We start from the raw sequence: 25,977 nt of genomic DNA, 5'->3' as shown, positions 1-25,977 counted from the left end.
AAGTATACACCTCTACTTGGCTACTTGGCTACTTGGCTACTTGGCTACTTGGCTACTTGGCTACTTGGCTACTTGGCTACTTGGCTACTTGGCTACTTGGCTACTTGGCTACTTGGCTACTTGGCTACTTGGCTACTTGGCTACTTGGCTACTTGGCTACTTGGCTACTTGGCTACTTGGCTACTTGGCTACTTGGCTACTTGGCTACTTGGCTACTTGGCTACTTGGCTACTTGGCTACTTGGCTACTTGGCTACTTGGCTACTTGGCTACTTGGCTACTTGGCTACTTGGCTACTTGGCTACTTGGCTACTTGGCTACTTGGCTACTTGGCTACTTGGCTACTTGGCTACTTGGCTACTTGGCTACTTGGCTACTTGGCTACTTGGCTACTTGGCTACTTGGCTACTTGGCTACTTGGCTACTTGGCTACTTGGCTACTTGGCTACTTGGCTACTTGGCTACTTGGCTACTTGGCTACTTGGCTACTTGGCTACTTGGCTACTTGGCTACTTGGCTACTTGGCTACTTGGCTACTTGGCTACTTGGCTACTTGGCTACTTGGCTACTTGGCTACTTGGCTACTTGGCTACTTGGCTACTTGGCTACTTGGCTACTTGGCTACTTGGCTACTTGGCTACTTGGCTACTTGGCTACTTGGCTACTTGGCTACTTGGCTACTTGGCTACTTGGCTACTTGGCTACTTGGCTACTTGGCTACTTGGCTACTTGGCTACTTGGCTACTTGGCTACTTGGCTACTTGGCTACTTGGCTACTTGGCTACTTGGCTACTTGGCTACTTGGCTACTTGGCTACTTGGCTACTTGGCTACTTGGCTACTTGGCTACTTGGCTACTTGGCTACTTGGCTACTTGGCTACTTGGCTACTTGGCTACTTGGCTACTTGGCTACTTGGCTACTTGGCTACTTGGCTACTTGGCTACTTGGCTACTTGGCTACTTGGCTACTTGGCTACTTGGCTACTTGGCTACTTGGCTACTTGGCTACTTGGCTACTTGGCTACTTGGCTACTTGGCTACTTGGCTACTTGGCTACTTGGCTACTTGGCTACTTGGCTACTTGGCTACTTGGCTACTTGGCTACTTGGCTACTTGGCTACTTGGCTACTTGGCTACTTGGCTACTTGGCTACTTGGCTACTTGGCTACTTGGCTACTTGGCTACTTGGCTACTTGGCTACTTGGCTACTTGGCTACTTGGCTACTTGGCTACTTGGCTACTTGGCTACTTGGCTACTTGGCTACTTGGCTACTTGGCTACTTGGCTACTTGGCTACTTGGCTACTTGGCTACTTGGCTACTTGGCTACTTGGCTACTTGGCTACTTGGCTACTTGGCTACTTGGCTACTTGGCTACTTGGCTACTTGGCTACTTGGCTACTTGGCTACTTGGCTACTTGGCTACTTGGCTACTTGGCTACTTGGCTACTTGGCTACTTGGCTACTTGGCTACTTGGCTACTTGGCTACTTGGCTACTTGGCTACTTGGCTACTTGGCTACTTGGCTACTTGGCTACTTGGCTACTTGGCTACTTGGCTACTTGGCTACTTGGCTACTTGGCTACTTGGCTACTTGGCTACTTGGCTACTTGGCTACTTGGCTACTTGGCTACTTGGCTACTTGGCTACTTGGCTACTTGGCTACTTGGCTACTTGGCTACTTGGCTACTTGGCTACTTGGCTACTTGGCTACTTGGCTACTTGGCTACTTGGCTACTTGGCTACTTGGCTACTTGGCTACTTGGCTACTTGGCTACTTGGCTACTTGGCTACTTGGCTACTTGGCTACTTGGCTACTTGGCTACTTGGCTACTTGGCTACTTGGCTACTTGGCTACTTGGCTACTTGGCTACTTGGCTACTTGGCTACTTGGCTACTTGGCTACTTGGCTACTTGGCTACTTGGCTACTTGGCTACTTGGCTACTTGGCTACTTGGCTACTTGGCTACTTGGCTACTTGGCTACTTGGCTACTTGGCTACTTGGCTACTTGGCTACTTGGCTACTTGGCTACTTGGCTACTTGGCTACTTGGCTACTTGGCTACTTGGCTACTTGGCTACTTGGCTACTTGGCTACTTGGCTACTTGGCTACTTGGCTACTTGGCTACTTGGCTACTTGGCTACTTGGCTACTTGGCTACTTGGCTACTTGGCTACTTGGCTACTTGGCTACTTGGCTACTTGGCTACTTGGCTACTTGGCTACTTGGCTACTTGGCTACTTGGCTACTTGGCTACTTGGCTACTTGGCTACTTGGCTACTTGGCTACTTGGCTACTTGGCTACTTGGCTACTTGGCTACTTGGCTACTTGGCTACTTGGCTACTTGGCTACTTGGCTACTTGGCTACTTGGCTACTTGGCTACTTGGCTACTTGGCTACTTGGCTACTTGGCTACTTGGCTACTTGGCTACTTGGCTACTTGGCTACTTGGCTACTTGGCTACTTGGCTACTTGGCTACTTGGCTACTTGGCTACTTGGCTACTTGGCTACTTGGCTACTTGGCTACTTGGCTACTTGGCTACTTGGCTACTTGGCTACTTGGCTACTTGGCTACTTGGCTACTTGGCTACTTGGCTACTTGGCTACTTGGCTACTTGGCTACTTGGCTACTTGGCTACTTGGCTACTTGGCTACTTGGCTACTTGGCTACTTGGCTACTTGGCTACTTGGCTACTTGGCTACTTGGCTACTTGGCTACTTGGCTACTTGGCTACTTGGCTACTTGGCTACTTGGCTACTTGGCTACTTGGCTACTTGGCTACTTGGCTACTTGGCTACTTGGCTACTTGGCTACTTGGCTACTTGGCTACTTGGCTACTTGGCTACTTGGCTACTTGGCTACTTGGCTACTTGGCTACTTGGCTACTTGGCTACTTAGCTACTTGGCTACTTGGCTACTTGGCTACTTGGCTACTTGGCTACTTGGCTAGTTTCGACTTCTTGTTTCTCTTTCGTATTTTTCTGTTTATTTTATGTGATCCAGCCCCTTATTCTCTGGCTTGCCTAAAACGCCCGCTGACTTTCAAAGCTGTTCCTTCGCAAAAAAAAACTCGAACAGTCTTCTTTGCCCGAACGTTTCCATCAGATACACATGCACTGCAGGATATCCTAATATTAGCCTTGGAAGTGAACCGCATTGAAACGTGCAAATTCCTCAGTCCATAAAAAAGCCATGAAAATTTCCTACGAGCTTGTCCTGCATCGTTTCCGCCTTCCACCACTCGTTCGCTATAGCCGCATCCAATCATCACGTTTTGATCGGAACGTGACGAAGCTCCGTGCACACGTTCGCCGTTGACCTCTGAAGAGCGCCAGTGAATCTGGGCAGATGGGGCTTTCACTTGCAAGCCCTAACGCCCCTCTGAACTGAGTAATCTAGTGAGTAATTAAGTGCTACAGCAGCAGCAGCAGCAGCCACATGAGTGTTTGAACGAACAGATTTCATATGACCCGACTTCCTTGGTCTGTTTTGCTAGGCGTCCAACGTCATTCGCCCACGGGTTTCTTCTGTTCCAACGTTAAATCCGATACCGTCGACGATTGGATCGATGACATATTGAGAGGATAATACATTTCCTCCCACATACACACGCACACACACGCAGAGCCGAAGTAATACTCTCATTGATAGACCTAAACGGAATGCACGAAAAGCTGCTGCCGAGTTCTGATACCAATGCTGATGGCTTCATTAATTACAGAGTAGCGAGGAGCGTGCGACCGTGCGACTCTTGAGGACGGTTGGAGTCGAATAGCTATCCGGTTGCTGGTTTACGTCCATCCTCTCGATGAGGTAATAAATTTCTTGACTCAGGTCGAAGATTGGATAAATAGCTGATTATTGGCTGGTAATTAGCCTTCCAGGAATGGGTGTCGTGGATTGAGAGATTTGACTTGCTTTACGGATGATGCTTTATTGGTAAAATGTGGCCGTTCCATGCGAGGACGACGTCGATGACGGTAGACGCATTGGCATAATAGATTCTTAATGCGATTGTCTGGTAAGTGATACCGTTATTTAGCAATAATGTGGCAATTGATTGAACACTACTGGTGATAATGTCTAGTGTCCCAAACGCGGAATGTAATGAAGCAAGAAACTTCGAATTAGAGATTTGTGATACTGCTAATTATACTAGGTATCATGTACAAAAGCATTCGCTTGTGGAATGTACGTTCAGTGTATGTTTTTTAATTCAATGTTTTCTAATTAATATAAATTACTCTAGTTGGCACTTTTCGGAGATATAAATATAAGGAGGGCTAGGGACATAACGGACTCCCTAAGCAAATGTGTACTAGCGTGGGTCATCGGCTTCCGCCAGAGAATTATAGCTATATAATTGAGTTAGTGTGCACTAAAACGCTCTGTTTACCTCAAATCTCCAGGAACAAAAGGGTGTTTTGTCCTATTTTTCTCCAGAGGGATTTGAGTATTTCAAACATGTTTTGAACTCTTGTAGTTTTCTATGGGATATTTTCATGGCGTGAAATTACTCCAAAGTTTTATCCCGAATGGGTGCGTGCGTTGTATAAAGAAGGAATGGGTTCCTGGTTACCTCGTTTTTTTCTGGAATGCTTGAAACGCATTGTCGATTATCACATGTGTGATGTTCGTCTGGCTAACATGTTTATTCATGTGAACTCACATGCCTCCCGTTTTGGGATGTCCACAGTGACTCTTTTACACAAAGTTGTATACGTTTTCAAGAAAGTACTCACTCAAACGTAGTTTTTGCCTGGGTGATTTTTTGAATATTGAGGATGCTTTCGATGCCGTGCCTTTAAATGTCATATTGAAAGTCGCATGACGTCACAAGCTACCTCCAATGAGCTATAGGCTCTCTTTACATTTATGCGTTTTACAGTGTCCTTTTCAGGGCATTGATTAAACCCGTTGTGGTATGGGCTATAAGCTCTCGTTGCGCTTATGCGTTCATTCCCTCTTCTAGGGTACTCCTTCCTATTTCATCACCTTTCCTTTTACCTTTCCTAATTCCCATCCCTTGTCCCATGCTCCCTCAGGTAAATGATGAAATAGGCTTATATGTATGGCGATGGCACAAATGTCCCAAATCTGGAGCCGGCCTTCTGATACCTGATAGTTCCTGAGTGGAAACATGTTTTGATAAATCAACCCGTCACGGAGAATTTTCAGTAGCATTATAGGAGCTTTCAGTATAATGCCAAAGCGTATAATTGCTTTTTGAAACTATACCTATTCTACAAAATCTTTTACCAACGTCGAAAAAATGGAGAATTTTCCGTGTTTAATAATGGCTGAAGATTATGTTGATAAGACAGTACAGATAATTTAAAGTTTTGAAAGAAAGTGTTGTCATTAAAAGCAGTTAAGCCTATTAGAAATGTTGGTGCCGAGATAATCCTCTAAGAATCTAAGAGGAATCCTGGAGGAACTCCTCGTGGAATTTCCAGAGGAACTCCTAGAAGAATTGCCGGGTGACCACCAGAAGGAATCCCAGGAAGAACTTCCAGAGACATTCCTGGAGGAACTCCTAGAGGAATTCCTGGGAGAATTCCTCTATGAATTCCTGGGAGAATTCCTCTATGAATTCCTGGAAGAACTCCTAGAAAAAAATCCCATTGAAACTCCTAGAGAATTTCCCGGAGCCCACCTAGCGTAAGAGAATCACCTGGAGGAATTCTTAGAGAAATTTCCGGAGGAACTCCTTAAGGAATGCTCGGAGGAACTCCTAAAGGAGTTTCCGGAAGAGCTTCTACAAAAAATTCCATTAGAACTCGTAGAAGAATTCCAGTAGGAACTTCTAGAGAAACTCCTAGAAAAACTCCTGGAGGAATTCATAGAGAAATTCCCAGGGGAACTGTTAGAGGAATTTTTAGAGAAACTTCTGGAGGAATTTCCGGAGGAACTCCTGGAGAACATCCTGGCGGAACTCGTAGAAAAAAAAATTAAATCTTCTAGAGAAATTCCCGGAAAAACTCCTAGAGAATTTCTGGAGGAACTCCCCGAGGAATTCCCAGAGGAACTCGTAGAAAATAATCCCAATGAAACTTCCAGAGAAATCTCCGAAGGACCGCCCAGAAGGATTCCCGGAGGAACTCTTAGAGGAACTCTCAGAGAGATTCTTGATGATTTTTTGGAGGAACTTCTTGAGGAATTTCCGGAGGAATTTCTCATGGAATAACCGGGGGACCTTCTAGAGAAATTCCTGCAGGAGTTTCTGGATAAATTCCCGGAGGAACTCCTGAAGAATTCTTGAAGCAAATTCTAAAAGAATCCCCGGAGGAACTCCTAGAGGACAACCTAGAGGAATTCCCGGAGAGATTCCTAAAGGAATTCCCTGGGGATTCCTAGAGAAATTTCTGGAGGTACTCCTAGAGAAATTTCTGGAGGACCCCCTAGAAGAACTCCTAGAGGAACTCCCGGAAGAACTTCTAGAAGAATTCGCGGAGAGACTGCTAAAAACAAAAACCCTCTTGGAACATCTAGAGAAATTCCCGCAGGACCGCCTAGAGGAATTCGCGGATAAAAAAATCCCATAAGAAAATTCCCAGAGAATCCCCAAAGGACCGCCTAGAGAGATCCCCGGAGGAACTTCTAGAAGAACTCCTAGAGGAGATCCTAGAGGATTTTTTGGAGGAACTTCTTGAGGAATTTCCGGAGGAACTTCTCAAGGAACTCCCGGAGGAACTCCTGACGAACTCTTGAAGAAACTTTTAAAAGGATTCCCAGAAGAACTCTTGTGGGACAGCCTAGAGGAACTCTTAGAAAGCCTCCTAGTGCAACTTCTAAAGAAACTCCAGGGCTAACGTTTGAAGGAATTTCTTTTTCCAGAACCCCTAGATTCTTTCCATAACCTTCAAGAGGATCTTCGTGAATTTGATTTATTTACGAGGACATACTCTTTCACTTTCAAAACATCGTGTTTGAGCCGTTCCTAATTTTTGGAACTGTTATAAATTTGTACCAAAAAATGGATCACTGCTGAGTGAAAACGACCTGAGCGGACCCAGATGTGGACAAGAAATTCCGACTATGTCTGAAACTCAAAAATTTCACATGGATTCTTCGAAAATCCTCGAGCTACCTTAGCGGACCTAGATGTGGACAAGGAATTCCAAGTATTTAAAAAAAATCAAGGATTTTTCCTAGACTTTTCGAATGTCCTCAAATAAACCTTAGCCGACCCAGATGTGGGCGAGGAATTTCTAGTATTTCTAAAAATCAAACATTATTCCTTGACTTTTCAAAAACCTTCGAACCACCTAAATAAAACTAAGAAATTTTCACAAATGTTTCAAACATTTTCTTAGAAAACTCAAATATTCTTCAGATGTTACAAATATTCCTAAGAATCAAGAAATATTCATCGATCCTTCCAGAATCGCCGGGTATGACATAAAAGATTCTTAAATTTGGAGCCTTCCTAAGAATTGACACTCACAGACGACTATAGAGTTTTCGAGCAGTTTTTATTTTCTCTGCTTCGATGAAATATGTTGTATTAATTTTAATTAAAAAAATGTTAAATTTGTTTGTGTTTTGTTTAAGTATTGTGAAGATTTAGTTCATTTTCTCTTAATTTTTAATTAGGTTCTTCATGCAAATTTATGCAATAAATGCAGTGTAACGAATGCAAATCAATGCATTGCTGCTAATCATCGCATCGATAGAGTATTCGAGCAACTTGCTCGAACAGCACGAAATCATTTTCATAACAACTAGGTAATTTAGCAGCTACCAAACGCACCCAACCTGCCAGGACGGCATGGGCCTTTTCATTTGACGTCTTAAATCAGCTGATTTTTCGGGCCATTGACAGTTCTCCTATGAAAATGACAGTTTAGCGTTTGCGCCTTTGTTCGGCGGTTGTAAACAGTGGCATACACCAACCTGTCAGCTGAAAAGGCCTATTTGTTGATACCGTGCTCTATTGTTCTCTCATTCGCGTGCATCCACTGGGTTTAGTCGGGAGTGTCATTTTTTTTCTCTTCTGCTGCGTTGGTATATATGAGAGAAAAAATAAAATTGAGATCGGTGTGGATCACCGTTTACATGGTTGCCAATGGTACGACTTCTATCATTAGATAACAGGGATTTGATGTGCCTCAACATTTATGATTCCATGAAGTAAAATCATACAGTTTTGATATTCAGTATATTCTTGATGAATATCCGCACTTTTACTGAGTCGGTTATGTTGGCATCTTTGATTATTATATTTGTTCCAATTATTTCCTTTCTCAGTGCAAATCTTGTACTATTTCCATGCCAAAACAAACTTGGTAACTGATAACAAAATAAAATCTCTGGCGATATTGGACTATACACTCATTCCAAACCTCAACATGGTCTTGATGAATACTCATGCTTTTACCGATTTAGTTAGGTTGCATCTTTCTTACGGCACTTTTTTAAACGCTATTTCGAGATAATCGCGTTTAAAGTTTCGCGCTTTGCTTTGTCCTTATGGAGGGTGCGCGCAACAATGGGCTGTAGGTTTGGTTCTAGTACTCCAATCTTTATGAAATTTGGAATCATTTTATCTAACTTTTTTTATTGCATAATCTGAAATATATATACTAGATATTTCAGATTATGCAATAAAAAAAAGTTCAGTTTTTCGGTATGCAACCCCAGAATAACCAACCCCTTTATCCCTGAAAACGCCACGAAATACGATTAAAGAGAAACAAGGAAATGCAGTACAACAACAATGATAATTAAATTAGCACATAAACTTCAGAATTAACAAAATCATCTCCATTCCTTCATATGCAACCGAAATGCCACCAGAAAGTCACTATATGAAAAGATTTCCGCGAATTTGCCATCCGTAACCGCCAAAACCAATTTGCTAATTCAACAAATTGAAAAGCTGCTTTCAGTCAAACTTTTCCCCGACGAAAAAACTCAACTCCAATACACCTAATTTGCATTTGAAAGCACTCTGCTTTTCCCTTTTGCCATCCCATTCACCTATGCAGTTGACTGCATTCAGCACATTTCACTGAATGAATAATGCATCCACCACATGATTTTCTAAAGCGTTGGTTGGCATTACATCAGTATCAGTATATGCATGGCACCAACTACGTCCTACACTTGTGCCGCACACAGACTGACTGACGGACTGATTGAACAGATTGAAAAACCCCCGTTGCAGTCAGTGGCAATGTATGTCGCCGGATCTGGTTGGAGTTGGACTGAATGCGCCAGCTACTTACTTCGGGTTCGCACGCTGTCTTTGCTTTACATAGCGTCTCGCTCAGCATCATCAATCAGCGCAAAAGAAGATACCTAGAGGAAGTCCTTTTGACTTACTGGACTGCACTGAAGCAAATCATACTCTCGGTGTGGAATGTCACATAGAGTTGTTCTCTATAAACACTGACTGGTTGCCAATTTTAGGCACGGCTATTTCTACCAGCTGGTGAGATATTTTTCAACAGTAAACTTTTATTCGTTCCTGATTGTGATTTGTTCATTACTATAGATGATTGGTGTCAAGATATGTTTGCATAAAACCGCCTCGATTTCATCACCGTCGATATGAATTCGGGGTGACGGGCGCGGTGATTCCTTCCTGGAGCCCTTTGCCATCATGTACTTTGTCTTCGACACATTAATGACTAATCCGATTCGCTTGGCTTCACTCTTTAGTCGGATGTACGTTTCCGCCATCGTCTCAAATTTACGAGCAATAATATCAATATCATCGGCGAAACCAAGCAGCTGAACGGACTTCGTGAAAATCGTCCCACTCGTGTTTATCCCCGCTATTCTTATTACACCCTCTAACGCAATGTTGAACAGCAAACACGAAAGACCATCACCTTGCCGTAACCCTCTGCGAGATTCGAAGGGACTCGAGAGTGTCCCTGATACTCGAACTACGCACATCACTCGATCCATTGTCGCCTTGATCAACCGTATCAGTTTATCCGGGAATCCGTATTCGTGCATAATCTGCCATAGCTGTTCTCGATCGATTGTATCATACGCCGATTTGAAATCGATGAACAAGTGATGTGTGGGCACGTTGTATTCGCGGCATTTCTGCAACACCTGGCGGATGGCGAACATCTGGTCCGTTGTAGCGCGTTCACCCATAAATCCAGCCTGATATTGCCCCACGAACTCTCTTGCAATCGGTGATAGACGGCGGCATAAAATTTGAGAGAGTATCTTGTAGGCAGCGCTCAGTAGTGTGATCACGCGGTAGTTCCCGCAATCCAACTTGTCGCCCTTTTTGTAGATGGGACACACGATACCTTCCATCCATTCCTCCGGCAATACTTCCTCCTCCCAAATCTTGGTAATGACCCAGTGTAGTGCTCTCACCAGTGCTTCTCCACCGTATTTTAGAAGCTCGCTTGGTAGTTGATCTGCTCCAGCGGCTTTGTTGTTTTTCAACCGGCCAACCTCTTCCTCAATCTCTTGAAGGTCAGAGGCCGGAAGTCTTTCGTCCTGTGCACATACTCCTAGATCTGTTACCACGCCACCTTCGGTACTTGCAACGTCGCCATTGAGGTGCTCATCGTAATGCTGCCGCCACCTCTCGACCACCTCACGCTCGCTCGTGAGAATATTCCCGTGATTATCTCGGCACATGTCGACTTGTGGCACAAAGCCTCTGCGCGAGCGGTTCAGCTTCTCGTAGAACTTTCGTGTGTCCTTAGCGCGGTACAGCTCTTCCATCGCTTCGCGATCTCGTTCTTCCTGCTGGCGCTTCTTCATCCGGAAGACTGAGTTCTGCCTGTTCCGCGCCTGTTTGTAACGTGCCTCATTCGCTCTCGTACGGTGTTGCAGCATTCTCGCCCATGCTGCATTCTTCTCGTTTTTCAACTGTTCACATTCGCCGTCGTACCAGTCGTTTCTGTGATTCAGAGTCGCGAAGCCTAGTGCTGAAGCCGAGGTACTACCTATGGTGGATCGGATGTCCCTCCAGCCATCTTCAAGTGTAGCTGCGCCAAGCTGCTCTTCCGTTGGTAGGGCCACTGCTAACTGCTGCGCGTGGTCTTGAGCCACTTCTACGTTACGAAGTTGCTCGATGTTGATCCGCGGCGTTCGACTTCGACGCGTGGTGATAACTGTCGAAAGTTTTGAGCGCATGCATACAGCGACTAAGTAGTGATCCGAATCTATATTCGCACTGCGGTATGTGCGGACGTTGGTTATATCCAAGAAGAATTTACCGTCGATTAGAACGTGGTCGATTTGGTTTTCTGTTTGATGGTCGGGTGATCTCCAGGTGGCTTTGTGGATATCTTTGCGGGGGAAGAAGGTGCTTCGGACTACCATACCACGGGAGGCTGCAAAGTTTACGCATCGCTGGCCGTTATCAATCGATACGGTGTGCAGGCTGGTTTCGCCCGATTACCGGTCTGTACATTTCCTCCCTTCCTACCTGCGCGTTCATGTCGCCGACAACCGCGGCGAGCAACCATCGTATGTTTGCTCTAACTGCGCGTAGAACGCTTCTTTCTCGTCATCAGGTCTCCCTTCGTGTGGGCAGTGGACGTTGATGATGCTGTAGTTGAAGAAACGGCCCTTAACTCTCAACATGCACATCCTTGCGTTGATCGGCTGCCACCCGATCACACGTTGTCGCATCTTGCCCAACACTATAAATCCTGTTCCCAGTTCATTGGTGGTGCCACAGCTTTGGTAGATGGTAGCCGCTCGATGCCCGCTTTTCCACACTTTCTGTCCAGTCCAACAAAGTTCCTGCAACGCCACGATGTCGAAGTTGCGGGGTTGTAGTTCGTCGTAGATTATCCTGTCACATCCTGCGAAACCTAGTGACTTGCAATTCCATGTTCCAAGTTTCCAATCGTAGTCCTTATTTCGACGCTTGGGTCTTTGCCGATTGTATCGAGTCGTATTTTCTCCTATGTTATTCGCAATGGGGATTTTTACGGGTGGCTTATTGGGCGTACGCCAACACTCCTGTCTCGCCGGAGGGCCATCGTGCCAGTTCTGTTTAACGTCCCAACCAACACTGGGACGACCACGCTGATGGGGCTACCACCTTGGATCTAGCTGGGCGTGGTGCAGCGTTTTTTACTCAGCCGCTGGATGCCAGAACAGACGCTGTTTGAGCCGCACCTCCTTGGTGAACAGACACTCGGATCGTACCTCCTCAATCTAGCTGAAGTCAGAAGGACAACAGTGCCCAGGCTGAACTACCAGCTAAGCACACAACTCTTAGCTGGCGGTCTTTGTCATCGCTTAACCCGTGGAAGCATGATGTAGGAATTTGTGAGGACCAGAGCTATATTGGACGCTCTCCTTATCGACTCACCGTTTTGCAGCCCATCGGGTTGCACGTGGGCATTAGTTATTGATGTCTGCAAAGCAGTTGGGCGCGAGCGGGGCTGACCCTGCCCGCCTTCCGAGGACAAAGGGAGTGGCGAGGACCACTCGGGAAAAAGGCTAAGCTCCAGCATGTTACCGTGATGGACTCTCCAGAGCGAGTCATCGATGTTCGTTGCTGCTAGGCTACGCAGCTAACCTTGAGTGTGCGATGTAAACTAGCCTTTCTCTGAAGCAATGTCTTTTTGATGATTTCGGAGAGACGAGGGGTTTCTCCCTCCACTACCAGGACCTTCCTGTTCGGGTTTCTTTTGAACAGATTTTGCCCCCATGGATTAGAAGAAAAAAAACTGTAGACTCTCAAGTTGATGTCTGAGTTGCCCCAGATGGTGTGATGAGTATTAACATCACTGCCAGCAATTAGCGGAAGGCCTTTGGAAGTGCAGTATGCGATGAAATAAATATATGAAAAAAAAAGCTGATTCATAAAACTGAACAAAATGATTCAGATTTTGTTAGTTATACCTATGAGTGGCGCAGAAACCAATCAAATAAAAAAAAATTAGAAGAAATCCAAATAAACAAGATTTATAAACTTTGCGGACTGCACTGCCAAGTAGAATCTAAAAGTAGTAATGTTCGCTATATTTTATTTAAAGTTATTGTCCAGAATTAAATGAATCAATGGAAGGTCACGTTTTGATTCAGTGCAGCTATGCACAAAATGCACACCCTTGTCCTCTTCGTTTGCATATTCGTCGACTATTCGCCAGTAGGTTCTTTCCTCAGGATCTAGGTTCCGCCGTCTTTCAAATTCTTTCCACAACGCCCATGATTGAAAGTGACTGCATGCAATTCGGATAGCTTTTGTAGCCGCGACGACAACGATTCACCAGGACTAGCGTACCTACTATTCAATCTACCATTTTGCCCATCTATAATGCAACAAGGTTACTCTTCGAGCTGGACGGATTTAGGTTAACAACATGCTTACCGGCTGAGTTTGGTGGGTTTTAGCGCGAATAAACTCGGTCTAGTACATGCACGGTTCATGTTAAAAGGGGTAACATTGAACATTTTTTTTAAGTTTATAGGATTTAAAACTCACTTGTTTTCTGTTTTGAAAACAAATGTTGACCTCTCTAGGATCGCCTTAAGTAATTGCATCCTGTTTTATGAAAAATTCAAACCTGACTCCGTTTCACGGTACCCATCGAAACGGACGGGGTCTAGAATGCACCGTGTGATCCCTTTTCCACGTATCACATGGCGCTATCTCTCTGATGTGTGATGCCAGTCAGGCGTGGAAAGACTGTGCAGAAAAACGATCTCACATGAGTGCGCAAATAAGGATGATGAGCTATGAAATATAGATGAGCAAATAAGGCCGGAAGGGTTGATGGCGGTGGTGGCGGCGGCAGGTCTACTACCTACTCTACTGAATGCTGATGCTGCTACCGCCGCTACTACAGTAGCAATGAAAGTAGTTCGAGTAGTTTTATGGGGTTTTTCGGTGTCGGCTTACGGTTTATGGGTGCGGAATTTGCGAGTCGTTAATAATTTACTTACGGCTTACAATGTGTATCATTGTGTGGATAGATGGGATGGTTGAAACATTTTTGCCGGGGTGGATTACATTCTATTTTTATGAACCTTTCTAACATCATTAGTTGGGTAAATTTCAGAAAACATATTATCTAGCAAGTTTTTTTTAGATAGCTCTGGGGGTTGCTTTTCATAATGAACTTTGACGGTTAAAGAATATATCAGAAAAGTGAAGTGTGGCGAGAAAACGCAAGTGCAACTTTTGCTTTGGTTTTCGGTTTCATACAACTGCACGAATGTTACTTTCATTAACTGTAGTGCATAATTGATCGAATAAATTCCTATTTTCATACAAAATGCAGAACTTCTGAGATGCTTTAACAGTGGTTCGCTTTGACGGATTTAGCTCAAATTTTGATACGGAATTATAAATATGCTGAATTTTACGTAGGTATACGAAGTTCAAAATGTTTCCGTTCACAGGTCTGGGCATGACAAGGCAACCTGCAGATATTGGATGTCACTTCGTGGATATACTTGCTTGTTAAGTTGACGTGGCACACTTGAACGCATCTCTGGATCGATATTCAGTTTGCGTTTGAATTTCGAAAATATTTGGTAGAAACAACTTCCAGAAAAGGGCAATCTAACTTACTGTACCCTAGCTTGCATCGCATCGGCGCAGTTGGTCGTCGTGCGTGCAACATGCGACCGTGAAAAAAGTGAAAAATGACGTGCACGTTAACGCCGCTCAGCACTAAAGTGCATAATTTCCAGACTACACCAAAAATGTGTAACCCTTGCACATTCACAAAATCAGCTCCTGTGTCCGCAAAATCATTAAATTCGCAAATTTTTTTTGTACAGCAATCTAGCTAGGTTTACTAGTGACCTTGGAGAACAAAAAAAATATCGACATTTCGCATCTAGACGAGTGTACGAGCTGTTTTTGAGAATGTGTAAATCTAACACATTTTTGTGTGGTCTGGAAATTATGCACTTATGAGTAGGGCTTAGGCGCCGTCCACAAATTACGTAACGCTCTAGGGGGAGGGGGGGAGTATGGCCGAGCGTTACGGCCCATACAAAAATTTTCGGGTTTCCATACAAAGAAGCGTTACGGAGGGGGGAGGGGGGGTTGAAAAATGTCGATTCTAGCGTTACGTAATAAATGGATGCTGCCTTACACATTTTAGTGCTGAGCGGTTTTACTGTGTGTGTTTGGGGCAGTTGCGATGGGGATCTCGATCGGGTGGCATTGTTCGGCAGAAAAAAGCGAAAACTGACACGTGTTTGAGGCAGTTGCGATGGAAATATCGGTTGCGTTGCATTGTTCGAAGGAAAAAGTAAAAAATGACACGTGTTTGAGGCACATTGAGTATACATTGCACTAAGCCTCCTTCTTTGAGTAGTATTAAGTTCACCAAGAAAAGCCAATACAATTCAATTATCGAAACAGGGTTGGGTTTGTGAAAAAGGGAGTATTCATGGTGTGAACACGAAGTCAGTTTGGCTTTATATTCTGCAGAATCGTTCTGTGGCTAAGTTGGTTAAAGCGCTGATCTAGCAAATACGGAGTCATGGGTTCAAATCCTAGCAGAACGTAGTTTTTATTCACAAATTCATCTCTAAATTTCTCAATTAGTAACATTGTGTGCCTTTTATTTACGAGTTTTCAGTGTGTTTCAGCAAATCTGTTAATATCTATGTATCATTGCGCTCTTATCTCATCTACTAAATCGGTATCTGAATAGTTTGTTGTTTAACCCTAAAAGGGATACCTGGGGTCCATTGGACCCCAGGCGCCTTTCAGAGCTCGTCTTTGATGGAACACACTCAGCGAGATGACGAAACTGAGGCCATGAAGGTATCCCTTTAAGGGTTAAATGGTTCGCGGATGCGCAAACGTTATATTCATTCTTTAAAGTCCAGAAATGCTCCGCACACCATTGACATCTCGTATGTCATTCTGTGCCATTCTGTTTTGCACATTAGTACTCATATTATCCTTATTCAGCTTCTCTTTAGGCACCCTACACACTACTCAAACCGTTTGACCAACATTGCCACCGCCCCCAGGTTGGTCGAACCAGCGAATGTTTGTGCAACCGTATGACGAACTGCCAAATCGTGTTGCACCAACATGTCACTTTGGTTGCACCAACATGCTTCCCCATATGAAATCGCACTATGTTTGTGCAACAACACTACACACGGTACGATCGGTTCGTCAAACATTGGCTCCGCCCACCGTTGGTTTGAGTAAAATCAAACTGGTTTGATTTTTGCCGACCAAACCGTCAACCGTCAAATCGGTTTGACGAACTGCCAGATCGATTCGTCAAACAGCATCAATTCGTTTATTTGGAAGGCTCGGGCGCCACATGGGCATAACTGAGCCGAAATCTTTTGTTTTTACAATGATTTTAAATTTTACAATTTATTACTGCCTTAAAACTATGTTAGTTTGGGAAGCCGAAGTACTCGCGACTGTTTCGAGGTTAAGGATTGAAGAAGAAAAAAAAATGGGAAGGACGGATTAATGGGTTTAAAACTAAATTATTTGCTAACTTATACTAAAACTTTGATGGGACAAATTGGCCATATCTGTAACGGAACCAAAAAGAAAGGACTTTATCGGTAGAAAACGACAAGAAGAGGACAAACGGAAGGGGGTGACGACAGACAGGGGCGAACAACAAAACCAAAAGGCGGACAACGAAAACAAGGAACGTACTACATCAAACTCTGACATCAACACGTTTCAAAAACTGGTAAATCAGGTTCATGTATTCCAAATCAAGTCCTGCCAACACTTCTCTAACGGGTTTCTGTTGTTTTCCACGGACCCGGAGAATTTCATGCAGCTCAGATCTGACCTCACGATACTCATTGCATCCCCACACAACATGTTCGATATCCTGGTAAGCCACGCCACAGACACAGAGATTGCTTTCTGAGAGCCCAATACGGAAGGTGTGTGCGTGAACCATGGCTTCTTCGACACCTGTGGGATGATGGAATGCAACCATCTACCCATCTCTCCATCTCTCCATTTGTGTTGCCAGCTGATCAAGGTCTCCTGACGGGCCAATGCAAAAAATTCGTCGAAGGCGATTTGACGCTCGTAAATATCGCCTTCGCTAGCGCCCACCTTAGCCAGAGAGTCCGCTTTCTCATTGCCCGGGATTGAGCAATGTGAAGGGACCCAAGCTATGGTGATGATGTATGAGCGTTTGGACAAAGCACTCAAGACTTGGCGTATTCCTTCCAGGAAGTACGCTGAGTGCTTCATCGGTTTCATTGACCGAACAGCCTCCAGAGAGCTTAGACTGTCGGTAAAAATGAAGTAGTGCTCAGGTGGAAGAGTGCGAATGTACTCTAAGGTGTAGTATATAGCCGCTAGCTCAGCAATGTATACCGAACATGGCTTTTGAAGCATGAAGGTGGCGCTATGAAATTCGTTGTAGACACCGAATCCAGTCGAATCATTGGTTTTGGAACCATCTGTGAAGAACTGTCTGGCCCCGCTAACATGCCCGAACCTACTTGCAAAAATTTGTGGAATACATATGGAACGAAAAGATTCCGGAATACCGGTGATCTCATCCTTCATAGAGAGATCAAAATCCACAGAGGAGCTGTCGAAGTCTGAGAAGTTGTCACGATTGGTGTTAACCGGATTTGGGCTTACCTCCAGTGTCATGTACCAGTAGTACACACTCATAAAACGAGTTTGGGGATTCTGTTCGAGCAGCTTTTCGAAGTTTTCTATGACTAACGGATTCACAACCTCGCATCGGATGAGGAACCGGAACGACAACTCCGCAAAGCGGTCTGTCAGAGGCTGTACACCAGCAATTACCTCTAAACTCATTGTGTGAGTCGAGTTCATGCAACCTAACGCGATCCGAAGGCAACGGTACTGAACCCGTTGAAGCTTCAGCAAGTGTGTTTTCGCCGCGGATTGAAAACAGAAGCTACCGTATTCTAAAACCGATAGAATGGTTGTTTGGTACAGCCTGATCAGATCTTCCGGGTGTGCTCCCCACCATGTTCCGGTAATAGTTCGCATAAAGTTGATTCGTTTTTGGCATTTCTGTATCAGATACACAATATGCTTCCCCCAGGTGCATTTGGAATCGAACCAGACGCCGAGGTATTGTGAAGTCATGCTATGAGTGATTGTCTTACCCATCAGAACGAGCGGAAACTTAGCCGGTTTGTGTTTTTTAGAAAAGACAACCATCTCAGTTTTCTCCGGAGAGAACTCGATACCCAGCTTGAGAGCCCAAGTAGACAAATTGTCCAAAGTATCCTGTAGTGGTCCTTGCAGATCGACTGCTATTGATCCCGTTACAGAGACAACACAGTCATCCGCAAGCTGCCTTAACGTGCAGTTTTCCATGAGACAATCATCTATGTCTCTGACATAAAAGTTGTAAAGAAGGGGGCTTAGACATGAACCCTGGGGGAGGCCCATGTAGCTAATTCGTGAAACTGTCAAGTCGCCATGAGCGAAACTCATCTGCTTCTCAAACAGCAAATTATACAAAAAGTTGTTCAGAATTGGTGAAAGGCCACTGTCGTGTAGTTTGTCAGAAAGAACATCGACACAAACTGAATCAAAAGCCCCCTTAATATCCAAAAACACTGAGCCCATTTGCTGCTTTTGAGCAAAGGCAAGCTGAATTTCTGAAGAAAGCAACGCAAGACAGTCGTTCGTACCTTTGCCTCTGCGGAAACCAAACTGTGTATCTGACAACATGCCATTCGATTCAACCCATTTGTCCAGTCGAAAGAGAATCATCTTCTCCAACAGCTTCCGTAGACAAGACAACATCGCGAGCCAATGTTTGACGAACCGATCGTACCGTGTGTAGTGTTGTTGCACAAACATAGTGCGATTTCAAATGGGGGATGGTGCAACCAAAGTGACATGTTGGTGCAACACGATTTGGCAGTTCGTCATAAGGTTGCACAAACATTTGCTGGTTCGACCAACCTGGGGGCGGTGGCAATGTTGGTCAAACGGTTTGAGTAGTGTGTAGGGTGCCTTATGTGGTGAATTCTTCTCTCGACTGTTCTCGTTTCCTTCGCTTTCTTCACAGAGCAGTACATTGCGGAGTAGTATCAGATATTGGCATTCGACTTTTAGTTAAGTTCTTCTCATCGTCTGGTATTCCATATGGAATCATATGGGTCGTCTCTGAGCAGTATATATATCACTTACCCGTGCTGCTGCCCACACTAATTCGTAGATAGAAACCCATGAATTTTTGAGGTTCTCACCTACGTTTATGAAAATTATCTTATCAGTTAGATAAGCTTTGGTGGTACTCGTTTTCCATACCTTCTGCTGAGAAGCACTGGATATTGAAACGCAACAGACACTGAGATCTTAAGTTCGCCACGGTTGATAACCCGAATTGAATCGTACTATTGATCCGAATCGATGTTCGGTACTCACATCAATTACTTACGAGAAGTTTCAGCCGTTCACCGGCACATGATCTATTTGATTGCAAGTTTTACTATCACAACATCAACACGAGTGAAGCAGCTACGTTCAAAAATAAATATTATCCCATATCAAAATTCGTTCTTGATGCCCTGAACAAAAAAGTGATGATGGGCGTAATAGAAGAAGCCGAATGTCCGTGGAACAAGCCCCTTGAAGAAAAAAGACGAGTCAGATTGGGCCTAGGCACACGGAAAATGAAGAATATTATTGTTCAAAAAGCTAATCCGATAGCTCACATTGCGTCATTGATGAACAACATGAGCGGTATCAACTACCTGAGTCCAATCCAACTAGAGGCTGCCTTTGGTAAATACCATTGGATCCGAAATCAGAACAAAAGGCAGCGTTCACAATTCCCCAGAGAGGACACTTCCAATTTCAGGTAGTCCCGTTCGGATTTTTCACGGCCAGTCAGGTGCTCTCCAGGGTGATGAATCACATCTTTATTGACTTGGAACCAAAGGTATTTGGCTACCTGGATGATCTTATCACAGAGAACAGACATCCAGGCTAGAACAAATTTCATTCGGAAAGTTGTGTAAGGATTTGAATCTTTACTTGAGTAAGGTTGCAAACCAATACACGATGACAACATTACCGCCACCAAACACCAAATTGCCACAGTCAGTGGTGAATTGAAACATTTCAAGTGGTGAATAAAATTAGTATGGGAAATTAACTGATTGCAGCGCCACGCTATTGCCACTTGTGTTGCCGATTTCAAATGGTCGTTAAATTCCTTACACAGTTTCGGAACTGGACTTGGATGTCTGTTCTCTGTGATCTTATTATTGCGACTAACGACTTTAATGAGCATCTTCGACTGCTAAATGAGGTGACTACTAGGCGTCTAACTGCGGCTGGCTTCACACTACATATTTTGAACACAGCAACGCGCCAATATTTTTTGGACACGTACGGCTAAAACAAATGGAAGTGTCCAACATATATAGGCGTAACGCTGTGTCCAAAATACGTTGGTTCCCCTATAGGTAGATCACAGCAAAAAAAATCTTGTGATATCACATCATTTTCGCTGCACATCAGTCGCGTCGTAAAAGTGATGTAAACACCTACATCATTTTCATGCTACAAATTAGCCGCCGCAGCTTGAAAGTGGGTCTAGCAATCGCTAGAACCGGATCTATAGATGAATCATATATAAGTAAAATATTGGCATGGATTCGTACACTGATCCGTTGATTGAGAGGCATATCCCTTACCTCTCGGCTATTTCACCGAGTTAGATGGTGGAGGATAAATATGATACTGCTTCTAGGTATCTGCTGGAGTTGGGGTTGTTGATACTTCCGATGCCAACCAAGGTGTACATGGTCAGTGTGATATTTGTTGGAAAAAGATGCATCCGAATTAAATTACGTTCGAAATCGGTTGCATCGCCACAAGTTACGCGCCTGGATATTACAAAATTATTTGCTGTGATTAATATGTATGTTGCAGACGCAGCATAAAATATCAAGGATACTTTTTTTTTAATTTCTTTGTATTTGTGAATTTTAACTTATTGCTAATTCTTCACACATCTAGGATACGTTATTGACGAAAACGGATGGAACGTGAACAAACCTAAGACGAAAACGGATGGAACGTGAACAAACCTAAGACCGAGGCCATCAGCATCTTCCCTACGCTTACGTAAAAAAAGATCCAGAAGAAGATTGGATCTTCTTTAACCCTTTCGAGACGGCATTTTCACCTCTATGGATGCAACTACGCTAGTCTAAAACATGTTTGTGATGGTCGATTCTCGCGGCTAGGCACATATGACTCATCCATCCCAAAGGGTTAAAGGAACTCATTAGAGCAAAGATCAAATTCCGATATAATGAATCTTATGAAGTTGCGTTTCGTAAAGTCAAACAGCTTCTCTGCACCGCGCCTGTACTCAACACACCGGACTGTTCCAAGCGTTTTTCCATGTCTTGCGATGCTAGCGATGCCGCTTTGGTACAGTTCTCTCACAAAAACTTCGACTAAATCCTTGGCTTAAGATGGAAAGAAATAGTTCTAGAACCAATACGGCAGGAGATTATTAGACGCTTCAATGACCTGCCAACAGCCGCCCACCTGATCGTCACAAGATCCAGCTAGACTACTATTAGCCTGAGATGGCCATCAAGCTTAACCAGTATGTAATAGGGTGTAACATCTGTAAATCCAGCAAAGCACGTGCCACGCTCCTTACAATTGCGATAAGCAACGAAAAGCCAGTGCAGAACCGTTGGAATCTCCTATCGATCGACTGGGGTGCTTCAGTAGGGAAACTGGGGTTAAGACGCCCACGTCAAGGAAGAGTGCAATTTTAACCACGAAACACTTTATAATACACATTTTTTTGGCACTAACATGAAGCATCAACATGTTCCCTTCCAAATGGAAGAAACCATAAACCAGTTTTATGTTTTACTACTGAAAAATTCAAATTTGAAAAAAAGTTTGATTTTCAGAATTTTAGTTTTAATGCGGGGTAAAACGCGCCACTAGCCACAGCTAACGCCAGGATGCCAAATTGTCTACATATACTTGCGCGCCTGGTTTATTGTCAAATGTTATTGTTCGTGAATGATATGCCGTCATTGCATAATTATGGATCACCTGTAATTATGGGTCAATTTCATGTAAACGTCATAGTGAGCTGTTTTATCAATAATTAAGGACTGTTCATTAAAGAAAGTGGACACCTGTTTTTCAATAGAAAATGTGTATTTTCGAACAAATTCATAAGTTTATTTTTTTATAAATGACAATCAACATGTGGCCAAATTCACGTGGGTTTGAACATTTACTTCGCTTTTCGGAAGAACGCTCGGACTTTCCTCTTGATACCTCCCATTAGATTCTGCACAACTTTCTCCGTAACTTTTCGTTGTGCCGCAGGCCAAATTTTTTTGAATCAATCAACAGAGCTTGCTTCTCTTCCATCTTTCTTAAGATGCCGCTTAATTATTGTCCAGTATCTTTCCACAGGACGCTGTTCAGAGAAGTTTTGTGGATTTTGCCATATTTCGACAAAATCGACTTTTTCCGTCTTGAGCATCTCTAGTGTAGAAGAAGTGTAATAAGCGGATGCCAGATCCGCCTAAAACAAAAGAGGATCCGTATGTATTTGGTAGATAAGTAGAAGTCGATTTTTGATGCATTCCTTTCTGTTATTTTCACCGTTGATTGTTCCCGTTGTGAAATACGAAGAACTGTTTAAGCCACATGAACAATTGGCTTGCCACACTAAAAACTTTTTCCAAAATTTTTCAGTTCTGATGTACCCTACATCATCCGGCACATCTGTCCCCTGTTTAGCGTTAAAAAATTGCGGTCCCAGAATTGTATTAGTAAGCCAATTCTCAAAACGACAACTTTTTGGAACACCATTTGTGCAGAATTAATCTGCTAGTCGCAAAGCTAATACGACCTATCCCTCGAAATTTCTTACTTTTTCCGTTTTTTTGAGTGTGTTGCCGAAGTGAACAATGTTTTTACAGACTGAGCAAAAATTCACATTTTTTTGTTTAGTTTTAACTCTAAACTATCGGTAAACAGATGTCCACTTTCTTTAATGAACAGTCCTTACTACAAAATGACGGATGGCTGTGTGATCAGTGAACTTATTTATAGTCACAATGTGCTGTTGCTTGCTTCCAACTTGTGTTCTTCATAATTCATGGCAGAAATTGGATCTAAATGGCTATTTGATTGTAAATAACTAGGGGTGGGCATTTTACCCCACACATGCCTCAGAAGTTTGGACCCTTGTAAAAAAGTTCTAAGGGTCAATTTCGATACTTTTTCCGCTTGGTACACAAATAATGGGAGTGTGCAAAACAGTTTGTGGGGATAGCGAGAAAAAAAAATCTTTTAAATGATGTAAAAATGTGCAAAAACCTGATAGGCTAAAATTACATCAGAAGTAATTAAAATCTTTTTTTGAAGTTTTTGTACAATTTTTTTTAGTAAAAATATGTAAACTCAAATGTAAAGAAGCATTTTTATTCTTATTTCAACGATTGCAGTATAAAAATGTACTGAAAATAACGTGGTTTGCCTAAAACAAGGGTGGCACAACTTGCCCCCTATGGGCGTTATGGCCGCAGTTTCCCTAATGGTTCGATTGAAAAACGGAAACACGGTCCTGTTAGTCATTGTCGATTGGGTCACTAAATTTGTGATCTCTGAACCTTTCAGAGTCACAAATGCTTGACAGATGGTAGAGCTCCTTGCAAAGTCCTACGTGTTTCTGAAGTTTTCAGTGCCTCGTATTGTGCTCATGGACAACAGTTCGCAATTTCTATCTCATTGCTTCCAAACCCTGCTAGACCTGTGGGCCGACTATATTTTGATCAGCGGTGGCGAGAAGGCCATTTTCGGCGGCGGCGTCATCGGCGTCCGCTGTTTTTCATGACCAATAATGAACATTATTAATGGCGTTCGATCAATATATACAATTCCATTTACAATTACATAAATTAAATCATTAGAAAACCATTTTTTTATTCCTGTTTGCGTCCGTCACTGCGACCAGTTATTAGTCCTATTGTGACATCACCCGTATCCTAAGTGTAGTGCATGTCATATTACTCCATTGTCATTGAAGGGCAATAACGTGTCGATTTTGAATCAGTTTTTGTGTAGTTTTCTTAGAAGCCTCAGAAGCTTTCAAATTCGATGACACGGTCGCAAGGAAAGATTTTCAGAAGGAACCTAGAGGGAGCTACCAGAAGAAATCCCTGAAGAAACTTTTGAAGTTGTCTCTGAAATAAGTCGTGAAGGAATCACTGAAGGAACTCCTTTACTAATCCTTTCAGATAACTGTTGTACGAAAGCCAGTAGAAACTTCTGCTGGAATTCCTGGAGGTGCAATAATCTCTCTTATAGAGAACCCTGCACAAACTTCTGATGAAATCTCTGATTGGAATTTGAAAGGCATTTCAGAAAAAAATCCGGTAAGAATCGCCGAGGGAATTCTAGGAGGAGTCCCTGAAAGAATTCCAGCACGAGTCCCATAGGAATTTCATTATGAATCCTCAAAGAAATTTCGGCAGAAATTGCAAAGCAATTTCAGGAGGAATTCCCAAGGGATTTCTATGAGGAAGGATATCCATGAGGAATCCTAGAAGGAATTCCGGGAGGCATCATCGGAGGAATTCCTGGAGGAATCCCCAAAAAAAATCCTGGGGGAATCCCCGAAAGAACTCCAGAAAGAATTTCTGAAGATCCAGGAGGAACCTCCGACGAAATTCCAAGAGGACGGAACGGAACGTCCAGGAGAAATCGCTGAAGAAAGTTTAGGAGGAATCTCCGAAGGAATTCCAGGAGGATCTCTCGAAGAAATTCTAGGAGGAATTCCAAGAGGAATTCCAGGACAAATCCACAAAGGAATTTGTGGACGAATCAACAAAGGAGTTACAGGAGGAATTCCGGAAAAAATCCAAGAGGAATCCCCGAAGGAATTTCAGGAGGAATCCTCGAAGGAATTCCAAGATGAAGCCCTAAAGGAATTCCAAGAGTAAGCCCCAAAGGTATTCCAGGAAAAATTCCCGAAAGAATTCCAGCTTGTATCTTCGAAGGAATTCTCGGAGGAATCCCCAAAGGAATTCCAGGAGGATACCCCGTAGGAATTCCAGGAGGATTCTCGAAGGAGTTCTAGGAGTAATTCCAGGGAGAATTCCAGGAAGAATTCCGGGAGGAATCCCAAAAAAAAATTCCAGGAGGAATCCTCGCAAATTCTAGGAGGAAGTCCAGGAAGAATTCCAGGAGGAATACCTTAGAAAGAATTCTAAGAGGAATGCGCAAGAGAAATCCAGGAGAAATTCCTAGAAGATTTCCAAGAGGAATCCCCGAAGGAATCCCAAGAGGAATCTCCAACGGAAGTCCAGGAGGAATTCTCGAAGGGATTCTAGGTTGAATTCCAGAAAGACTTCCCAAAGGAAATCTAGGAGGAATTCCCGGAAGAATTCCAGAAGGAATCCCCGAAGGAATTCCAAGAGGTATTCCAGAAAAAGTTTCAGGAGGACGGCTCAAAGGAATTCCAGGAGGAATGCCCGAAGTAATTCCAGGAGGAATCCTAGAAGGAAAGGATCCCTGAAAGAACTCCTGGAAGAATCTTTAAAGGAATTTCTCAGAGCAGTCCCATGAGGAACTCTAGGACTAATCCCTGAATCAGCTGCTGTAGGAATCCTGGAATAAACTGCTGGGGGTATTCCTAAATTCTCCTGAAGATAGCCTTGGATCCAAGTAACACACTTGTCACAGAAGAGTCACGGCGGCGCAGGTTTTTGTTGCGCAGAAGTCACTGTGACTTACATCTAGCAGAAGTAAGTCATAGTGACTTCCGCGCAACCAAAACCTGCGCCGCTGCGACTCTTCTGTGACAAGAGTGAGTTACTTGGGGATCCTCCTGCAAGAATCTCTGAAGGAAATCCAGGAGAGATCCCTGAAGGAGCTTCTGGAGAGGTCTAAAAAACTCCTGAAATAATCTCTGAAATATCTTCATTAGGCATCTCGAAGGAGTTCCAGAAGAAATCCCCGGACAAATTGCAGAAGATACAGAATGAAATCCTGGGGTAATTC

General features: G+C 43.7%; 1 protein-coding gene across 1 annotated transcript in view; it reads left to right on the top strand.

The window, feature by feature from the left end:
- Positions 1-25,977, top strand: part of LOC109400030 (uncharacterized) — a 1,200,131-nt gene that overhangs the window by 79,236 nt on the left and 1,094,918 nt on the right. The window lies entirely within an intron of this gene.

Source organism: Aedes albopictus, chromosome 1 (assembly GCF_035046485.1).
Source record: "Aedes albopictus strain Foshan chromosome 1, AalbF5, whole genome shotgun sequence".
Lineage (NCBI taxonomy): Eukaryota > Metazoa > Arthropoda > Insecta > Diptera > Culicidae > Aedes > Aedes albopictus.
Note: the sequence above shows the minus strand (reverse complement) of the source record. Positions and strands in the feature narration are given on the sequence as shown.